The sequence below is a fragment of the Malaclemys terrapin genome, chromosome 4 (assembly GCF_027887155.1).
Source record: "Malaclemys terrapin pileata isolate rMalTer1 chromosome 4, rMalTer1.hap1, whole genome shotgun sequence".
Classification (NCBI taxonomy): domain Eukaryota; kingdom Metazoa; phylum Chordata; order Testudines; family Emydidae; genus Malaclemys; species Malaclemys terrapin.
Window position 1 is genome coordinate 109464392 of NC_071508.1, and position 21795 is coordinate 109486186.

Consider the following 21795-nt stretch of genomic DNA (forward strand, 5'->3'; position numbering starts at 1 on the left):
TGCATTAGCACTTACAAATTCACATTACAGACTTTGCATACACAATTCATTTGCTCTAAAATTGCAACCACAGGTAGGGTTTGGTTTATTATTATTATTGTTATGTAATGCTTGTATTACCATAATGCCCAGAGGCCCCAATCAGCATCATGGCTCCACTGTGTTTGGTACTGTACAAAACATGGGCCCCACCCTGCAGAGTGTAAAAATCTAAGAATATATGAACCACATATATATATATATATATATATATATATATATTCACTTCAGTGGAGCTATGCTAATTAACGCCAGCTGAGCATCTGGTCTATACATCCTTTCATGCGCATGATGAAGCGACAATACAAAAGAATTGCACACTCAGAGTTTGTATATAAAACCAGAGTCTGTATTTTAAAAATTTGTAAAGAGCTTTGTGATCCTTTGGAGTGAAAGATATATGCACTGTATTAGCATTGTGAACAATAATAATAATAACAGTTTAAAAGAACTAATTAGTGCCCAGTTTGAAAGAGACTTTAGAAATGATTGTAATAATATTTAAAATACATGAATAAAGGGCAAAAAGAAGCCTCAGTTCAGGAGTTAATTTAATGTGATGATGCTTATTGATTGGCCAGGCAAGTTATTAGTAGCCCTGAAATTGCTATTCATGTTGTATAAGAAAGCACCTATCACAACAGAGATAGAGTCTATACATAGTTCCGAATTTGAACAAATGTGTATTTTGGGGGGCTATATATTTAACTTTCAGTAGTACAAGAAGTTTAGTTTATACAGAGTTTTTGTTGAGTAATTCATTGCTCCCTGTTCACCAGCTGCCACACTGGGGGAGGGCTAGAATCTACAGGAGATGTTTTTAGGCAACAATGAGCTCTGCAGGCCAAATTTACCTGGTAGCTAAGTCATACTCAGTAGAGTTTCAGCAGTTTATGCAAACAGTGGAATTGGCTCAGGGAGTGCACATTGCTAAGTAACATAAATTTAACTGTATATAGCTTTTGGGCACTGTCCCAGAATCCAGCTGAAACACTGAACTGGTACTTGGATTCAAAGTGTCTTGATATTATATTGGTTGAATAAAAAAGTCAGTAAGAGGTCTGAGGCAATCAGATGTTAATAAATGGTAAATGAACAGTGATTTGAAGCCTTTTAGCCCAATGCCTGCTGCTTTCACATCAATTAGGGAAAAAACAGAAAATTATATTCTGTGAGTAAGTAGAAGATAATAAGCAGCCCAAAGATGTATTTGCAGGTGCTAAATAGAAAGAAATTGAGAACAACATTTCCTTTGGGTCACAAATACCCTGACTATAAAGATCTAAATTATTACAGAATAAGGGTGTTTTCATGTGTGTTGTGATATATAAAATCCTGCCCCCAAACTTCATTTGACTACACTCCTGTGATCACAGAAGACTTTGAAGGTAGTGAAACATGCACAGGACAGAAAAGGCAGGATACAAGGAGATTGCCCAGGGAAAGAGATGTGGTCTATTGGAATTCCATCTGAATTAGCACACAGGGAGGTGGGAGAAGATGCCAGAGGATTTACTCTGCACAGATTTTTTTACTCTAACTATGTACTGGGTCTAGTGTTTTGGTCCTGTATGTTGTGCCCACTTAGGTGCCAACCCTGCAACTGAATCCTCATTAGCAGATCCCTGCACTCACACAGAAGCCCACACAGCCAGTTGCAGGATGAGGGCTTTAATGTCTGATGTATCTTAACTGTTTATGATAAGGAAGCTCCTTGAGGAAAGCTACTGATTGTATTTGTTAATGAATATTTTAAAAGTCTAAATCCAGTTGTTCTTACACATTGGAGGTACAGGGAGCATTGCACTCAACAAATTTACACCCCTTTCCCCTCCTACCAAACGGGGGCTGATCCTGTCAAATGCTGAGCGCCCTCCACTCCCATCAACTTCAACAGGATTTGAGGGCATTCAGCACTTGACAGGATGTGTTCAGCTGGATCAGACCTAAAATTGGGCCCTGTCCACCCTGCTTTTATTTTTATAAAGAAATAACTGCTGTAAAAATATTGATAGAATATTTATAGAAGCGCTGTTTTTGCTGAGTTGTTCTATGCTAGGCTTTGGTCATGTCAGGATTTTCAGCTTTAAAGGCATTGAGACTCATCATATTTTTATTTATTAGTTTTAGTTTTAGTTGCACCAGTTAATGAAGGAGGGATTTTCACTCTTTATTATATAAATATTATATTGAACAATGCTCAGCGAAAATGGAAAATAACTACCATAGCTTCAAAGACTTTCAATGCAATCTTTTTTTTAAATGGAGATCTTTAATCTCAGTTAAAATCTCAGCATTGTATTTTAATAAAGATGATGGGTTAGCCTGTGGCTTCAAGCCATAGGCTACAATTGGTGGTACTGATGGAGGAGCTAGAAAGAAGTCTCAGGAAGCATTTTGGCTGAGTTGGCCAGAATTCCTCTGTGGAGTGGCACAGTGCAGCAGGTAAAGTTGCAGCGTTTGCATCCTGATGCCAGGCCAGCTCTGCTAGTTACTGCAATGTCGGGGGGAAGTATCATGCCCTTTTGACATTTGAAATAGCTTAACTGTTGAGTTCTGATTGGTCATAAAGGTCACTGTAGTGAGTCGGTGTGGCTCCCCTCCTGCCCGGAAGAGGGAGCCCACGTGCAGGCACCAGAGTGGGTGGGACTACCACCGCCTGTCCCCGCCCCCCGGAAGTCAAGGGGCGGGACAGGAAGTATAAAGGCCGGCCGCCAGAGCTCAGTCGGCGGCCAGCCACCACAGGGAGCAGACGTGCGGCCGGGAGCTCCCGGCCAGGAGACCGTCGAAGACCGAGGCCTGGACCCTAGCTGGCCTGAGCTACCCCGGGCCCGCTACAAGGAGGAGCCGCCGGAGCCCGTTCACGCCCGCCATTGGGAGAATCCCTGGGAACCGCACCCCACTAACCCTGAGGGTGAGACTGGACCCGAACCCCTTCGCCCCTGCTGCTATCCAGAGGAGCCGCCTGAGGACCATTGGCCGGACTTCCCGGCAGAGCTACCGGACTTGCCGCCGAGCCCGGGCAGAGAGGAGCCCATGCAGATGGACTGGCCCGAGCCCGGCGCGACGAACAAGGTAGGCTTTGAGGGGGATCATGGAAGCAGCCCGGGGGTAGCCGACCCCAGTCCGGCTGTAACCGAGTGTGAGCCTATGTCAGTGTGTTGCGGTCTGGATACCCCACTGACCAGCAGCGGCAGCAACCGCTGTTAGGGCCCCGGGCTGGAACGCAGTGGAGTGGGTGGGCCTGCGTTCCCCCCTGCCACCCTCCGCACGGGTGGCAGGCTTCCCCCTCACCCAACGCTCGGCTACGGAAGCCTAGGCGTGCCTTACCTGAACTGTTTATCCGCTCAGCCCCTGCCAACAAGGGCCTGAGCTAACTGTGTTTGCCCCGCCCTGATCCAGGGCCTGGGCTTTGAACTATTTGCTCGCTCAGCCCCTGCAAACAAGGGCCTGAGCCTAACTGTGTTTGCCCCGCCCTGATCCAGGGCCTGGGCTTTGAACTGCTTGCTGACTCAGCTCCCTGCAAACAAGGGCCTGAGCTTAACTGTGTTTGCCCCGCCCTGATCTAGGGCCTGGGCTCTGAACTGTTTGCTCGCTCAACCCCTACAGTCAAGGGCCTGAGTTTTACTGTGTTTGCTCCGCTCCTGCAGTCCAGGGCCTGAGCTTTCACTGTGGTCGCTCCGGCCCTGCACCAAAGAGCCGGAGCTTCGGGACTAACTGACTGCTTGTTCCCACAGTAGTGAGTCGGTGTGGCTCCCCTCCTGCCCGGAAGGGTCGAGCCCCGGCTAGGACCTATTACAGTCACATTGTGGGTAATTCACCTTCGCCACCAAGCAGAAAACAATACAATCAAGAGAAGTGTTTGAAAGAGCCACTGCAGCTTTGAATTTCTCCGGGAAAAGTAGTGGTTAAACAGGATTGGGAAATTTTAGACTATTTTAAGCCTCTTCCTTTCTGGCATCACTCCTAAGAAAAGTAGGCTATTGTACTATTTATTGGCTGGAAGCAGAGATTACATTTAAGTTTGTCTTATCATATTCACACATAGTAATTGCACATGTATGCACAATCCTAATTCAAAGGGTGGGTTCAAATGCCTGTCATGATGGTTTAGTTGGCAATTGGTTTGGGGAACCCCGACTCCTTCTTGTGCCCATTCCCCAATAAATGTACTAACTGCACTGCATTTACTAGTCTAATCTTCTGTTATTGCCAATATCAACGTGCCCTCTAACTTTTTTCTCTGTGAGGGACAAATGTCTGTCTGAGCACAAGTTTAAAACCTATGGGCCTGACTCTCCCCTGGGGCAGGAATGCAGCAAGAAAGTAAAGGTAGCTTTAAGCCACCTTTGTGCTCTGAGCTGTGCAGAGGCCTGCCCAGTCCTTGGTTTAAGTTAGAGCAACTTCTTGGCTGTTGCTATTTGTGCTCTTCTTTTCGACGTCCCTGTTTGCCTTAGGAAGCAGAGAATCGCTAGAGTGCAGGGTGCTCGAACCATATCCCTGACATGCCCCCAATTTCCTCTCTGTGCTAGGGGTTGGCAGGGCTGATGTACAGAGTCTTTATGTGGGTTCCCTGCTGTCCAGGGAAGTCTCCTGCACAAGGGGGCCATTTACACCCAATTATGATATTGGAACAGAATAGAGACCTTACTGTACCTGGGAATCAGGCCCTATGAGTGAATTAATAATATCAAACTCAGGTAGTCATTTGTTACACTGAGAGAAAGAAGGACCAGTAGAGAGAGAGAAAAGGGGAGGGATGGAGAACACTGGAGAGCCTCCTCCCGCTAGTATGAGTGTATTGCATACAGCATATTGTTGGGATTTTTTGATCTATGCAATGCACATGGATGGGATGGCACAGGGAATTGGTAATGGGATATGGATCCTTTCTACCCCACAGATGAAATCCTGACTCTATTGGCATCAGTGGCAAAATTCCCATTGTCTTCAGTCGGGCAAAGACTTCACTCCAGGTCACTATTTTGAATATCAGCCTAGGACTAGAATTGAATAGGCATGGAAACTACACTACTTTTCATTCTGGAGGTAGTCCTGCCTAATATGGGGTGAGGCATTGGTCAATGTGGGGAAGTTTGCACTGTTGCTGCCCATGTCTAAAAAATAAAAAGGAGTCATATAAAAAATGGAAACTAGGACAGGTTACAAAGGATGAATATAGGCAAACAACACAGGAATGCAGGGGCAAGATTAGAAAGGCAAAGGCACAAAATGAGCTCAAACTAGCTACGGGAATAAAGGGAAACAAGAAGACTTTTTATCAATACATTAGAAGCAAGAGGAAGACCAAAGACAGGGTAGGCCCACTGCTCAGTGAAGAGGGAGAAACAGTAACAGGAAACTTGGAAATGGCAGAGATGCTTAATGACTTCTTTGTTTCGGTCTTCACCGAGAAGTCTGAAGGAATGCCTAAAATAGTGAATGCTAATGGGAAGGGGGTAGGTTTAGCAGATAAAATAAAAAAAGAACAAGTTAAAAATCACTTAGAAAAGTTAGATGCCTGCAAGTCACCAGGGCCTGATGAAATGCACCCTAGAATACTCAAGGAGCTAATAGAGGAGGTATCTGAGCCTCTAGCTATTATCTTTGGGAAATTGTGGGAGATGGAAGAGATTCCAGAAGACTGAAAAAGGGCAAATATAGTACCCATCTATAAAAAGGGAAATAAAAACAACCCAGGAAACTACAGACCAGTTAGTTTAACTTCTGTGCCAGGGAAGATAATGGAGAAAGTAATTAAGGAAATCATCTGCAAACACTTGGAAGGTGGTAAGGTGATAGGGAATAGCCAGCATGGATTTGTGAAGAACAAATCATGTCAAACCAATCTGATAAGCTTTCTTTGATAGGATAACAAGTCTTGTGGATAAGGGAGAAGCTGTGGATGTGGTATACCTAGACTTTAGTAAGGCATTTGATACGGTCTCGCATGATATTCTTATCGATAAACTAGGCAAATACAACTTAGATGGGGCTACTATAAGGTGGGTGCATAACTGGCTGGATAACCGTACTCAGAGAGTTGTTATTAATGGCTCCCAGTCCTGCTGGAAAGGCATAACAAGTGGGGTTCCACAGGGGTCTGTTTTGGGACCGGCTCTGTTCAATATCTTCATTAACGACTTAGATATTGGCATAGAAAGTACGCTTATTAAGTTTGCGGATGATACCAAACTGGGAGGGATTGCAACTACTTTGGAGGACAGGGTCATAATTCAAAATGATCTGGACAAATTGGAGAAATGGTCTGAGTTAAACAGGATGAAGTTTAACAAAGACAAATGCAAAGTGCTCCACTTAGGAAGGAAAAATCAGTTTCACACATACAGAATGGGAAGAGACTGTCTAGGAAGGAGTACGTCAGAAAGGGATCTAGGGGTTATAGTGGACCACAAACTAAATATGAGTCAATAGTGTGATGCTGTTGCAAAAAAAGCAAACGTGATTCTGGGATGTATTAACAGGTATGTTGTGAGCAAGACACGAGAAGTCATTCTTCCGCTCTACTCTGCTCTGGTTAGGCCTCAGCTGGAGTATTGTGTCCAGTTCTGGGCACCGCATTTCAAGAAAGATGTGGAGAAATTGGAGAGGGTCCAGAGAAGAGCAACAAGAATGATTAAAGGTCTTGAGAACATGACCTATGAAGGAAGGCTGAAAGAATTGGGTTTGTTTAGTTTGGAAAAGAGAAGACTGAGAAGGGACATGATAGCAGTTTTCAGGTATCTAAAAGGGTGTCATAAGGAGGACGAAGAAAACTTGTTCACCTTAGCCTCTAAGGATAGAACAAGAAGCAATGGGCTTAAACTGCAGCAAGGGAGGTTTAGGTTGGACATTAGGAAAAAGTTCCTAACTGTCAGGGTGGTTAAACACTGGAATAAATTGCCTAGGGAGGTTGTGGAATCTCCATCTCTGGAGATATTTAAGAGTAGGTTAGATAAGTGTCTATCAGGGATGGTCTAGACAGTATTTGGTCCTGCCATGCGGGCAGGGGACTGGACTCGATGACCTCTCGAGGTTCCTTCCAGTCCTAGAATCTACGAATCTATGTTGTACAAATTCTGTGGATAAAATGAAGAGTTTATTCACTAGGACTACCAGTGAGGAACTTACCATTATAAACAGAAGAAAGAAAGAATAAAAAGAGACAGGCTAGGGTAGAATTTGTCTTCTAGATATTATATGGATTGGCACTTGGCAGCACAGAATGGCAATGGAAAACAACATTCATAAAGTGAGCAAGAACAAAGGTAACATCTGCGTAGCCCTGAATTTCATTTTGAACTTGAGATACATGGGAATTCAAAAATCAAAATATTACTCAGCTGTCACAACCTGGTTTTGCTTCAGCTCAGAAGCCAAGTAAAATCACTGGATTTTACATGGTTTCTACCCAAAACCATAAACTAGACCTGATTTGAGCAAAACTGAGCCCCCACTAAAGTGTTGTTACCCTTGGCAAACTTACCACAAATTTGGTCCGTGGGATATACAGGCCAGGTGAAAGCTGGCATGGTTATTCTAATGAAAGTTTTGCACATGTCTAAATTTGATGCGAGCATGATGGCACAATTCAATTCAGAAATACTTAGCTACATTCTTGTCTATCAATATTCTCATTCAAGAACAAAACTAGTAGCAATTATTTTACCCATTATATTTCTCATATTTCTAATTTATTTTTGTTTTTTTTTTAAAACCAACAGCATAAGCCCTTCCTGACCCACATGAAACAGACACAATAGAATTTTATAACTTTGTAACGAAGAACTGCTATTGCTAAAAACTATCAGGTTCTCTTACAGTAAAAGTCAGAGTAAGAGATTCTTTGTTGCCTTCAGGTACTATAGGCTTGGGAATCTCAGTTCTCTGGATCCAAAGCATCTAAACATGCAAAGTTTCAGCCTTGAAGAAAATCTTCTGTGAAAGTGACAAGCAACATAGCTGACAATGGACTGGCACCGAGACTTAGCCCCTATTCACACCAGTAAAGAGTGGTGTATTTGTGATGAACAAAACTTCATAAAGTTATGACACGATTAAATCTTAGGGGATTTTTTTTTACTGCAGATGAATGAGACCTATTTTTAATTACTTATAATTGTACCAATATATATAAGAAAATGTTTTATTTCAGACTCACAAAGGGACAGTTCCACCTTAAGGTTTAATTGCATGTCAAGTTTGGTGTTTTGAATTTCAGCCCTGTTTCAGTTATTTATGTAGAAAGGAAGTCTTACACTTACAGCAAAAAGTGTACTACTTAGATTTGAAGGGATATAAGCTTTCATGCTTCAAGGCACAAACCAATCTCTTATTGATGGACGTCGGAGGAAACTTCCTCTATAGGCGGGGACCTGTAGATTGAGTAGGTTAAGCAAATTCAAATCCTCAATCAAAATTATTGGAAAGGAAGAGCTGGCATGAGCCCAAAGGAGAGTGCTTGAGTAGCTGAAGTGTCAGAAAGCTGACAGCTACCACAGGAAAGACTCCATCTTGCGAGAGGCACGGGTAACAAGGTGACTCCCAGTCCTGGTACCCTGGGAGAACCATCACAACCTTTTACTCATGTGTCTCTCAGTGCTGCTATTCAATGGGAATTCAATGCAAATTCAATATATCTGAAGTCAAATCTTTACAGTACTTCCTAAAATTGTAAGTCTAAAAGAAGTAAAGCAATTTGCTGATGAGTGAAATTTTATGAAAAATTTGCAAATCTTTACTGGAGCCAGGTTTAGTTTAAAGCAACCTGGGATTTCTTTATGATCATAATCAATATAATGCAAGCATAATCACACTGCAAGGAGGGAAACACAACATACACACACAAAAATCCACCTACCACTTTACTACCTAGGACTGTAATTTTTAACTGTGATTTCTGAGACAGAGTGCATGATTTCAATTCTATTTTATGGTGATTAATAAAACACTGCCAGCACTGATGAAAGAATCGTTTTTAAAGGGCTTGTTAATATCTGTGCATCAGACAAATGTGCCAAGACAAAGAGTATGAAAGCACTGCCATTCTTGTTTGTACTATATACCACCTCTCCCCCCCCCCCCCCACATACACACAGACAGATGTTCACATTAAGTTAAACAGTTATGTTATGGCACACAGAGTTTTAAAAAAAAATCTTTTATCTAACACAGCAGATGCAATCAACTAAGATCATTTTATGATGACACCATTTTTTAAAGTTTCCCCTCTGTTTATTCTGATAATTACGTGTATATTTATAAGGGCAATTAGTTTTTATAACATCTCAAAATATTTTTTTTAAATTAACAAACAAGAAAATATTTTCAACATCTGCCTGGAGTCAGTTAATAGTTCAGCTATTGATCAATCCTGGATACAATTAATGAGAGGTCAGTGTGGTTATTGAAAGTCTGATCCTGTGAGGTGCTGAGCACTTGATTTCAGTGAGGAAGCTCAGCTTCTGGCATGATAAAACCCATACTGAAAATGAGGCTAAGAACCAGGAAATTGTCATGGGAATCCTGGCCTGACCACTGACATTGTGTGACATCTCGGACAAATCACTGAGGGCCTGACCCTGTGACGTGCTGAACATCTTCAGCTTCCAGAATTGGGCAATGGGTGCACTGGCTGAGTAAGCACTGAGTGCAGACTTCCAAAGTTGGCCTGTGGTTGTTAAGCAAATGAAAATCCCAGTCAAAATTATTGGAAAGGAGGTTATATCATTTCAAAAGTAGGGCTTCTTCCTGCAGTCCATGGGAAGACAAAACTCCCATTACGGTTAATAGGATTTTTGCTTAAATGGGCAGGATGAGGCCTGTAATTGGGAAGAAGGAAGAGTCTAGAGAGGGGAAAAGAAACCTCAAACATATATGTAACCGAAAAACTGTGGTTGAGAATGCAAATAATAAATAATTCATGAATGCTGCTATTGAAATTGTACCACATTGAACAAAATGTGCTACAGCATTGCAGGGGACCTGCTGTAAATACCCAACATCTATGGTGTCTTTTTAATATTCATCATGAATATTTCTGATATCATAGTTCTTTTGACACTACTTCTGAGTTTCAGGTATCACTTTCTGAACTTCCGAGATACTCTTAATTAACACGAGTTAAAGAATGCTCCAAGGGCAGCCGACAAAGGACACTCGTTCTGATTTGAAAACGCTGTAGCAATCGCCAATACTACCTTTTTTTTTTTTCAAGTGTGTTTTGATTTTGATGCAATGTTCAACTGTTGAAGGCAGAATAGTGATGGATGACCTTTCTATTGGTAGAGACTAAATATATCACTTGATTTGTAACAAGAGTACTAGCTGAGTCCTACAGTCCTTACTCAGGCAAAACTCCCATTGACATTAGTGGATCTTTATGAGATTGGACCCTAGGCATGGTGGAAACAAATTCTGACAGAGTTTTGCGCCAAATGCCCTGTAATTACAGTTACAACATTCTGTAAGTCAGTAAATATTCTGTATTACATTATAGCATTTCGCTGGCATTATCACCTCATCCTCTCATTTTAGATTCAGCGAACAAGCAAATAAAAATGTTTTTGACATTATTACAGCTACTCCAATTACAGAATTGGCCAATCCCTAACACAGATATTAATGGCAAGTCAACTGAGAAGCATTTAATCTTAGCTCTTGAAGCTGGATCCTGCAGGGTGCTGAGTGCCAACAACTCCCAATGAAATCAATGGGAGTTGATGGCACTCGGCACCTTTCAGGATCAGGCCCTGAAGGGAATATCTACATTGCAGGTGGGAGTGTGTGTCCCAGCCCGGGTAGACAGACTTGTGCGTGCTAGCTTGGCTTGAGCTAGCACAGTAAAACTAGCAATGTGGAAGTTGCGCTTCTGGCACAGGTCCAGGTTAGCTGCCCAAGCTCAGACCCAAGGGATCCAGTGGATATGAACTCAGATCTGCCCAACTCCCTGGGTCCAAGCTCAGGCGGGTAGCTCAAACCTCTGCTGGTGGTGCAATATCCACATTGCTATTTGTAGCACACTAGCTTGAGGCAAGCTAGCACAAGTCTGTCTACCCAGGCTTGGAGGCTTGGTCCCAGCTGCAGTGCAGACATACCTTATCTCCTATCGACTTCAGTGGGAGTTGAAGTAGCAAAGTGTTGAGCAAGAGTTGCTCAGCACCTTACAGGATCCAGGCCTTAATAAGCAGCAGCAGCCACTGCCTTCTAGGCTATGAACTTTAACCGGTGGCCTGAAAAATGAACTCATTATAAACCTGCCATGCAATTAACATGCTGCAGTGGTGCTACAACACTCGTGAGTGGACCGGTCACAACTTTTTTGAACTTCAGATTAACCTGGCTTTGCAAAACTATGCTGAAAATTTGCCAGCCTGGATAAGAAAGTACTTTCCGAGACATGCCATGATGAGGAGGATGATAATGAAAAAAAACAGTCAAATAAATATAAATTATGTGCCCTGGGCAAATGAGTGAGTAGAATTTTGCAAGACTGGCTTAGCCATTTTAAAAAGGAATTTAATAATATTCACCTGCTGGACAGGAGAGAGGTGATCATTAATGTTTAAAGAGCCCTTTGACTGGGGTCGATGAAATATATCAGTGCAAAATCTGGGCTTGATTGTTCCTTTTCCCCCCTGAGCCCACCCTAGATCCATATGCAGCAGGGACTTTCCAAATATGGGTCTGCTCCTATCTATGTAGAAAAGCTAGTGGAAGGAGGGTGGCTTCACATTCCTCCTTTCCTGGACCCCCTAGCCGTTCTGGTCTTGGATTCACACATCAGAGGTGATGGGCCAGGATGGGGACAATCTCACACAAGTGGGCTCCTTTTTTGCTTGCTACATAATGGCATACAGAAAGTTATGGTTAGCTCTTATCTGGAGAATTTCTTACTTTTCCTATTTATTTCCAAAAGTTATTTTTATTGATATGAAAAACCCAGCCACATTTGTGGTAAAAATATATCCAGTAGCAGAGGGGCAAATTTTTTTCAACATATATTTTCATTTTCAAATTTCCCCCACATATTTTCATGTTCAGATTCCCCATGATACAGAAGTCCTGCATAAGGCTTCTTAATGTTGTACTTACATTCTGTGCTAAAGGTGCAATTGGGGCCTATATATAAGGTCTATCTGGTATATATAGTACCTTGCATGGGCTCTGTACACTGGAGTAAAATTTTGCCCATTAGGTCTAAGGGTCTGTTCTCCCCTTGATGTCTGCATGAGTCCCATTCATACCAATGACAGTTACATGTGGTCACGGAGTGGACAACTGACTTCCTTCCTCCCCCCTGTACAGCTCTACCCCAAAGAGCTAACAATGAGGCACATTACTCCCTCTAACTAATACAATTAAATAAATAATAATGAGGGTGTTGGGTATTAAGTATATCGTTTGGCACAAACCCTGCACACTGCGTGAGTAGAGTACGTAGTAATAAGGGTTATTTTCAGACCCATCATAAGATTTTCCAGTTGACATGCTGCATTTAACCTAAGTTACCATGGCCTCAACTCACAATTCAGGTGGAAATAATGGCTTGAGATCGTAGAAGTGATTGCGAAGAGTGAATGTCAACCCTATAGCTGTATTTTTCTGTAAACCAAAAAATAAATATTTTTAAAGTTTACCATTTTAAAATATTCTACAGCTTCAGAGTTTCCCAATTTTTCTCAGTTTCAAGGATATAAATATGGAATTCATGCAATTTGCCTAATTGCCTAATTAAATACAGTGTAGGGAACAATTCTGCATTGTCAACAGACACACCAGATGGTTTAAAATGAAATATCTTTCCATGACTAATATATAATACTACAATTTTTGTGCAATATACAATATGCTGATAAGAAACATCATTCTGTAACATATAGGGAAATAAAGGATTGTGTGTTTTAATGTTTAAATTGCTGTACAAACAGAACATTGATAGCATCCTTTATTATTTAATTTGAATCAATACAGTACAGCAAGGAATTAAGAAAGTGACCAATCCAGTCAGAGTTAAACAGCACCTTTGAACATTCCCTTTTCTCAATCTGCCAGTCTTTTGAGAGTATCTGTTCTGTTAAAAATGCTATTGATAGCCATGGGTTCCTTTTAAAAAAAAAAGATCAAGAAATTTCAAATCTCTGGCAGGAAATTCCCTGTAATATTAAAAAAAAGAAAGGATTTACTGGGGTCAGTTTTCAAAAGGATATAAGCTGAGGGCCATGACAAATTGCATGCCTAACCTGCACACAAAAGAACTGCAGCTGCTCCCGAAAATCATGTGTATGTGCACATGGACATCCAGTTAGACATCTAATTAGACCTTAAGGGTAACATTTTCCAAAGAACCTAAGTTCCTTTGTGCAGAATTGAACTAGTCCCCAGACACAGATGTGCAGAGATTCATAGGGTTCTGCTCCTATCAAAGGTTCATTTGTGGCTACCAGTGTGTGGCCTTGGGCTTCTGTCCTTTTAAAAATCAGGCTTACTATAAGTCTAGTTAATGTTTCCATTTTCCTTTTTGGGGGAATAACATTATTTTCTCATTCTCATTTTATTCCTTCTAAAGTAAGTAATCTTATTATCGGGCTCTATTGTATCTAGTTCATTTTGGCCATTTAAATGGCTAGCCCTATTCGGAAACACCTGTTTTCATAGATACCTTGAGCAAGACCCTCAGCTGAGGTAAATCAGTGTAGAATGGAAGTCCTTGGTCTGGAAAGGTAACTCTGTGTTTGGAAATGACGATTCCTACTGCCTGCTCAGCTTTTTCATTTAGATCTATGTCTGGTTTCCTATTTGAAGTTAATTTACACTAGCTAAGCAGCTGGCCCCACATCTTTATTTGGTTAAACTGTTCTTTTTCTAACTGGCTGGCTGTGTGAGTGAATTGTGTTGGTTTAGATGTAATATGCTGTCTCTTGACATACAGTGACTTTGATTGTTTTAAGAATGTAAATGAGGTATGGCACTGTGGTTAAGTAAGTGTCTAATCTACATTTATCACATGGGAAGGGTATGTAAAGGTTTATATAACAAATTAAATAGGTTATTGGCTGGAATGTGACTGGGGTGTATTTGTGAGCAGGCCCTGTTCAAACCACCATTTCTGGAACAGAGACTGAAATGTGGAACATGATATTTATTCACAACTGCCACCTAAGCAGAAGTGTCTCTTGTGATTACAACAATCCAAATTGGAAAAGAAACTGGATTAGAACTAAAGATTTTTTGAGCAGGCCAAAAAAATCAAGCCACTTTGAAACAGAGGGTACCTCCCCTGCAAAGGACTACATCTCATCTCTCCAGTACCTCTTATTATCTTTCAACAGTTCAGACGCAAACCATCAAAAAATAACTGAATAATCAGCACTTTTATAAGCATCACAAAAAGTTCACATACATTCTATATCATGTACAGGACTTACCAACACACAAGTTCCAGTTTTGAAAATATGTTTATTTACCCTCCAGTTTCTATTGGCTGTTTTACAGCTATTATACTACACAGTTTAAATCTTCTTGCACTTATCTCGGTTCCAGCTGATTGGTTAATACACATTAATAATAAAGGTCTATATGCTGACGATGCATTGTGAAGTGTGGAGCATGCCATGTAATAGCCTTTCCCAGGGGTTCTCAAACTGGAGGTCAGGACCCCTCAGAGGGTCACGAGGTTATTACATGGAGGGTCACGAGTTGTCAGCCTCCACCCCAAACCCTGCTTTGCATCCAGCATTTATAATGGTGTTAAATATATAAAAACGTTTTTTTAATTTATAAGGGGGGGGTCACACTCAGGCTTGCTGTGTGAAAGGGATCACCAGTACAAAAGTTTGAGAACCACTGGCCTTTCCCATCTGCAAGACCCCCTTAGTTTATATTACATATGATTGATACCTGTTTGCTCCCTGCTATGCCAAAGACAGGAAGGAAGCATAGGACACAATGGAATTAAACTGCTGTATTAATTTTGGTATTAATCTCTGCACGCTTAATTTTTGCCATTTGGTTAAAATATAGTAAGTCAAGAGCAAGAAAGTCTGGCATAACTATACACTAAGTGCCATATGGTTGCATCATCATTTTATGCCCCTGAGAGTTCAAGGGATAATGTCAATGTCACAGAATGTTGTGATAGTACAGTGGCTTACTGCTGCAATAATAAATGCCAAGGTGAAGCAAAGGCATTTATAGAAAAGGCAATGCTTAGAGAATTAATTTCCCAGGTCAGCTATGCCACCCAGGAAAATGGTCTATTGGGTATAAAAGCACAAAATAAATTCCAGCTAAAGGACTATATTGATTCAGAAAAATATATTTAGCTTTATTCAGAAACAACAGCATACATTTACGTGTGTGAATTGTGGCTGACAAAAGCAAATTCGTAATCTATTCTCTTTGACAAATTCAGCTTTTTGGTCATGGCACAGTGAAGCATCATATTCCTCACTTACTCTCTGACAATGCAAGTTTGTAGTTGGCTAGTGAAATACCCGACTGTTAATTTTATCTTCTTATTTGGTGTGACAACCCTATTAAAGCTGAACATTGTGACAGTCAAATGCCTCCCACTTTGGAAGTAAAGGCCTCAATTCTGCCTTTTCTATAAATACCTTGGCATTTATATTGCAGCAGTGGAGTTTGTGAGCTAGTTACAGTGTTCCTTTCCACTGTCATTATTCCTTCGTTATACCAAGTGGAATTGGTGTTTGCAAGTTAGAGTGCTGTAGGTGGACTCAACTACTGATGAAAGAAATAAAACCAACCCTGGATGTTGTCAGCCCATAATGCATCTTTCGAAAACAGGAGATCTATAGGGGGGGAATATTGAGGAGTGGAGAGTGCTGAAATCCACAAATAAATGTGATTTACTAATCAAAATGCAATAAATATAGGCCCATTCCTGCAAACCTTATTCATGTGCATAAACCTTACCACTGCAAGTAGTCCCATTGATTTCCTGTAGGAAGCCATAAACTCAAAAACCCAATGTTTCAACATTTACTCTTCTAAACGTTCCCATTGAACACAATGAGACCACTCTTGTGAGTGCAGACCTTGAACCACAACCTACTGTTACTATTAGTCATTCAATCTTGCAAACTCTTACAGAATTATCTTTTGTTTAGCCACTGTACTGAGCAGGGCCGGCTTTAGGAAGTGCAGGGTCCGATTTGAATACCCGGCGGTGGTCCAGGTCTTCGGTGGCACTTCGGTGGCGGGTCCTTCACTCGCTCCGGGTCTTGAAGGACCCGCCGCCGAATCGGGGGAATTGGCCTAAAGCCGGCCCTGGTACTGAGCCCAGGGTTCTATTCTTGCTTCTGCCACAGATCTCCTGTCTAACCTTGGCCAGCCCACTTTGGTCAAGACTTTCAAAAGTGACTAGTAATTTTGGGTGCCTCAACTTGAGCCATCTTCCAGGATCCTGATTTCTGAAGGCAAGTGCTCAGGGTATACAGGGACCAGGGACCACAATTTTAACATCACAGACGTATTTGTTACTATAAATTCATGAATGTATATTATCATTGGCATCAACGGGACTACTCAGTGAGTAATGATTTCTAGGATCAAGCCCCAGACAGTAAATTCTTTGGGGCAGGATCCATGTCTTTTATTCGTCACTTAAGCACCATGCATATTTTTAGAAATTCTCTCCAGCAGATAGTTATATATCATTCACTGTACTTTTAATCTTCTCTTGTCATTTTGGCATTTGGTCATTTTCTTTTTCACTAGTAAAGAATATAGACTTATGTGGTTGCACTAATTTTCCTTCTTTTGCTATTATGCCGCAGCACTTGATTTGTGCATTTTCAATTTCATGGAGCCTTAGACTATATTATTTATGTTTACTAATAGAAGTTATCCATTGGTAAATATGGCCAAAGAAAGGTATTTGCTTCTATTTGGCTGACATCCTAATGATTACTTCAGTTTTCAGCGCAATATTGGGGTACTCAGAGTTAACTTTGGTAAGGATACAGCTCTGGTAAGTTTTTCATAAAAATATTGCACTGTTTCATGTCTGTTGGGCAAACGAGCTGAGTATTTAGATAAAAGAGAGACTCCTGATGCATACTTCAGCAGGAGACACTGCAGTAGTTCAGCCTGTGTAGATAAATTGAACTGACTTCACACCCTTAACCTCAACAATGTGCAGAAGAAACAGAAATACCATCCTTACCAGTCATTTAGATGTACACTGCTCTATCTTTACTGCAGTATTAACAACCAACTCAGAACAATTTGCACACAGAACTGGTATTATCTGCAGATTGATAAAGGTATAGGTGAACTTTATTTAATTGATTACCAGCCTTAGCAGACTGCGCTCAAAATAAAAAAGGATTTAGATGTACAAACAGAGGTGAAAGTAAGCCGGTACGACCCGGTAAGCTGGACCCCTGGGCCCTTTAAATTGCCGACAGAGCCCCAGGGGTCCCGGCTGCCGCCACGACCCCAGGGGTTTGGCAGTGGGGCTCAGGTGGTAATTTAAAGGGCCCAGGGCTCCGGCCGCCACTACCACCCCAGGCCCTTTAAATTGCTGCCGGAGCCCCGCCGCCACTACCCCAGGACTCCTGCAGCGGGGCTCGAGCAGCTCCAGCCTGGGGCTCCAGCCGCCGCTACCACCACTGGCCTTTTAAATCACCGCCGGAGCCCCCAGCCACCACTGTTACCCCGTGGCTCCAGCAGCAGGGCTCGGGTGGCGATTTAAAGGGCCCAGGGCTCCGGCCACCACTACCACCTCGGGCCCTTTAAATTGTTGCCTGAGCCCCGCTGCCAGAGCCGGCGGAGATTTAAAGGGCCCGGGGCGGTAGTTGCGGCTGGCGCCCCGGGCCCTTTAAATCGCCACCCGAGCCCTGCTGCCAGAGCCCTGGAGTAGCGGCAGCAGCTAGGACCCCTGGGGCTCCGTTGGCAATTTAAAGGCCAAGGTTACAATCCAGGCCAAGGTTATTTCTGGTGAAGTGCAGGGTTTTAAGGGGATTACTTTAACAGCAGTCATGCCTAAAGCTATATGATTGCAGTCAGCTAGCTCAATTCTGCTCATTATACAGTCAGTCATGGACAGACATTGAAAATGTTCACTGTTCAGTGACAGACCAGAACCAAGCCTACCTGCCTGAGTGCCAACATTCAGAATTTAGCATCATAGAACATTTTTTATTGTTAATTGTCCCCTATGAAAAATCTGTCCAAAGACTGGATCCTGTGAAGTGCGGGGCAACCCCGCAGTGAAATCAAAGGGAGTTGAGGGCTCTCTCCCCTTCCAACATCAGGCCAAAATACAAAGATGTTACGAATTATACCTTTAAGACACGTACAGTTCGTTCTAGGACGAGGCACGTAAAACAAACTTACCACTGCAGAGTATTACACAGCCAAGCCAAAGTTTATTACGCCCGGGCGTGGTACCATCCTGCTAGTTAGGAGGGACCCCATACATTCACAGCCAAGCTATATACAAAACGAAAGGCATGCAAGCCTCGTGCACCGTAAGTTTTAGCCAATGTACAAACATATTTCTTATCTACTACCTATCTCCGCTGGACACTCTCCCCGTGCTGACCAGTGTAGCAATGAGCTAGGAATTTCTCCCCTAAGGAGGGCCTCAGGTCTGCAACTTACAACAGAAGGCAATTCTTGGAATCCCTTATCTCTTTGATTCCAGATGTCTCCCTTCTTCCCCCTCCCTGGCTCCAGGTACATGCTGTATCTACTTTTAACTGATAATGGCCTCAAACCATAAGAAGCAGTTGCTTAAGCTAATTTTCCTTAACAAAGAGCATTTTAAAGGCTGCTTTCTTTGTACCTAAATTCCATTTTACAGATCCAACTTAGATGCAACACTTTGAAAACTCTGCCTCTGGTCTGCAAGAAGTATTGATTTCACATCCTAGCTAAATTTAAATCATGAGACATTGCACTCCTGTTCTTTAACGTACAAATCAAAATGACTAATGATTGGGTATGCAGTGTAGTTGTAGCCATGCTGGTCACAGGATATTAGAGAGAGAAAGTGGGTGAGGTACTATTAGGGTGACCAGATGTCCCGATTTTATCGGGACTGTCCCAATATTTACTTGTTTGTCCTGCGTCCCGACCGATGTTTGGTCGGGACACTGGACAAAGAAGCAATTTTTGCCCTCCACTCCGGCTCGCGCCCCCCCTCCCCGCCCCGACTCCGCCCCCTCCTTCCCCGATTGGATAGCTCCCCTGGCCCCGCCTCTTCCCCACGCACACCGCTTGCGCACTGATCAGCTGTATGGCGGCGGCGCAAGCGCTGGAGGGAGGCCGGACACCAGCGTGTGTGGCGCGGCCGCCATGAAGATTAAGAGGGTGGTGCGGTACAGCAGCTGCGCCTGGAGGCCAGCGGAGGAGGGATGTGTGGAGGGGGGTCGGGCAGTTGCTCCGAGTCTGCGCCTCTTTCTTGGCGCTGCGGCTGTGGGGGGGTCCGGGGTGCGGGCGCTGTAACCCAAAACCTCCCGCCCGTGAGTGGAGTGGAGGCGGCAGGGGAAGAAGGAAGCGGCTCAGCTCGGCAGTCCCACACACACCAAGGGGGGAGCGCTCCGGTTTGTTCACTGGAGCTTATGGCAGCTACAGGGTGGGGAAGGGGGGGTCTGTGCCTCCTTTGCAGGGCTCTCCCGTCCCCGGGTGTGTTCTCGCTGCCCCCTGCTCCTGCGGCCTTCCCGGCCCCACCCCCCGGGACTTTGCCTCCTGCACCAGCCTTTGTGTGCGGAGGCGGGACAAGCCCGTGCCGGGAGGGAGGCTGGTTTTTAGGGCAGAGGAGCAGCCGAGCACTGCATCTCTGATTGCAGAGTGGGGGCAGCCAGCGGCTCCAGAGGGTTGGGGCGGGGGGGCGGAGCAAAAAAAAAAAAAAAAGGCCGCCAGAGCCCCACCCCCGCCCCAACCCTCTGGAGCCCCGCTGGCTGCCCCCGCTCTGCAATCAGAGATGCAGTGCTCGGCTGCTCCTCTGCCCTAAAAACCAGCCTCCCTCCCGGCACGGAGGTCACCCTAGGTACTATCTTTTACTGGACCAACTTCTATTGGTGAAAGAGATGAGATTTTGAGCACACAGAGCTCGTCTTCAGGTCTGGGAAAGGTACTCAAGCATCACAGCAAAATGCAAGGTGGAAGAGATTGCTTAGCATAAGTAGTTGGCGGATATTCTAAGAGACCATTCAAAGTACAGTGATCCGTTAACACTTCTACAGTCACAGGACAAAAGGGGGGGATTTAGTGACTGGGAGCTTAAATTCATAACTCTGCTAGACACTAAAAATCATGGATTGAACATAGACACTGAATTTATGACTTATTACAACAATCTGCAATCCATTAATCTCCCTTTTTTGTCCTATAACTGCAGAGGTGTTAGTGGGCCACTGTACCTTGAATAGTCCCTTAGAATATATGCTAACTACTGATGCTAAACAATCTGTTCCATCTTGCATTAAGTTGGAGGGAGGCCACTCAGTCCGGTCCTGTCTGGCCAGGACCAGAGTCCACAGGACAGCCAAGAGCCCACAATAGGGCTGGGCAATCAACACTCACAATCAGGTTTTAGCAGGGTTTGGGCGGTTCAAGCTGTCAGCCCTTAAACAGAGTCTATAACTGAGCTGGGGGCTTGGGCTTGAGGAGGCTCTGGCAGCCAGCAACAAAACAGTCTTTCAGGGCTGGCTTTGGCCTGGGCAGAGCTCAGGCAGCCAGCTAAGCAAACAGTCTACAGCGAGCTAGGGCCTGGGCTTGAGTAGGCTCAGGTTTCCAGCAAGCAGTCTTAAGGCTGGCTTTAGCCTGGGTGGGGCTCAGGCAGCCAGCAAAGCAGCAGTCCATAAGGGAGCTGGTAAGGGAGGCTCCTCTTCAGAGCTAGAGCTTCTCTGCACAGTGGAGGGAATAAGCCACCCTGGGGCAGGGTGGCAGAGGGACGCAGGTCCACCCTACTCCACCATGTCCCACCCCAGGGCCCTAGCAGAGGCAGGATTGGCTGCCCCTGCGTTGGCAAGAATCCAGCTGCAACATGACGACTGAGCCACACCTGGCTCTGCAGCCAGTGGCTCCGTGGCTGCCCCTGGGCCACTTCCTGCCTCCCCAGGGTTTGGTACCTGTGGCCTCCAGGCCTCTTCCGGCTCCTCAGGGTACACGGCGGCAGGCACTCTGGGCCAGTCCTCATCGGCATCTGGGGATCGGGAACAGCCAGGCGTAGGTTCCCCTCTGGGACGCAGCAGCATAGGCAGAGTGTCTTCTCCTCCGCAGGCTCTTCACCAACTGTGCTGCAGGGCCTGCCTTTTATACTTCCGGCCCTGCCCCAGTACTTCCGGTGAGGGGGGGCAGGGTGATCTAGACTCCACCCTCCAAGGTGTAATGGTCCCTCGCCCTCCCGGTCAGAAGGAGGCCACTCGGCCTCACTAGAGACACCCCCACTCAAGTCGTCTCCGGGAAACCCAGAGATGGCACCCTCCTCTTCCCTCAAACGGGAGAAAAAGTCCGTGTTGATATGGTCCTTACCTACTCGATGCTGAATAGTGAAGGCATAAGGCTTCCAGGTTAGGTACCAGCGCATAATCCAGGGGGTTGTCTCTTTTGCCATTTGTAGCCACTTCAGAGATGCATGGTCAGTTACTAGTATGAAGGGGCCGCCTATGAGATAATATCGTAAGGTGTCCACCAGCCACTTGATGGCCAGTGCTTCCTTCTCAACCACTGCATAATTTCGCTGTTAGGTGAACAGCTTATGACTGATATATTATATAGGGT

General features: G+C 44.1%; 1 long non-coding RNA gene across 2 annotated transcripts in view; it reads right to left on the reverse strand.

Moving 5' to 3' along the window:
- LOC128835813 (uncharacterized) overlaps positions 1-21795 on the reverse strand; it is a 188750-nt gene that overhangs the window by 77222 nt on the left and 89733 nt on the right. Inside the window, exon 1 of one of the 2 annotated variants that reach the window (XR_008444700.1) lies at positions 18403-18453. The exons of the other annotated variant lie outside the window; for it this stretch is intronic. This is a non-coding gene — a long non-coding RNA (uncharacterized LOC128835813). Of the gene's footprint in view, positions 1-18402; positions 18454-21795 lie in introns of those variants that run through there. 2 annotated transcript variants of the gene reach the window in all.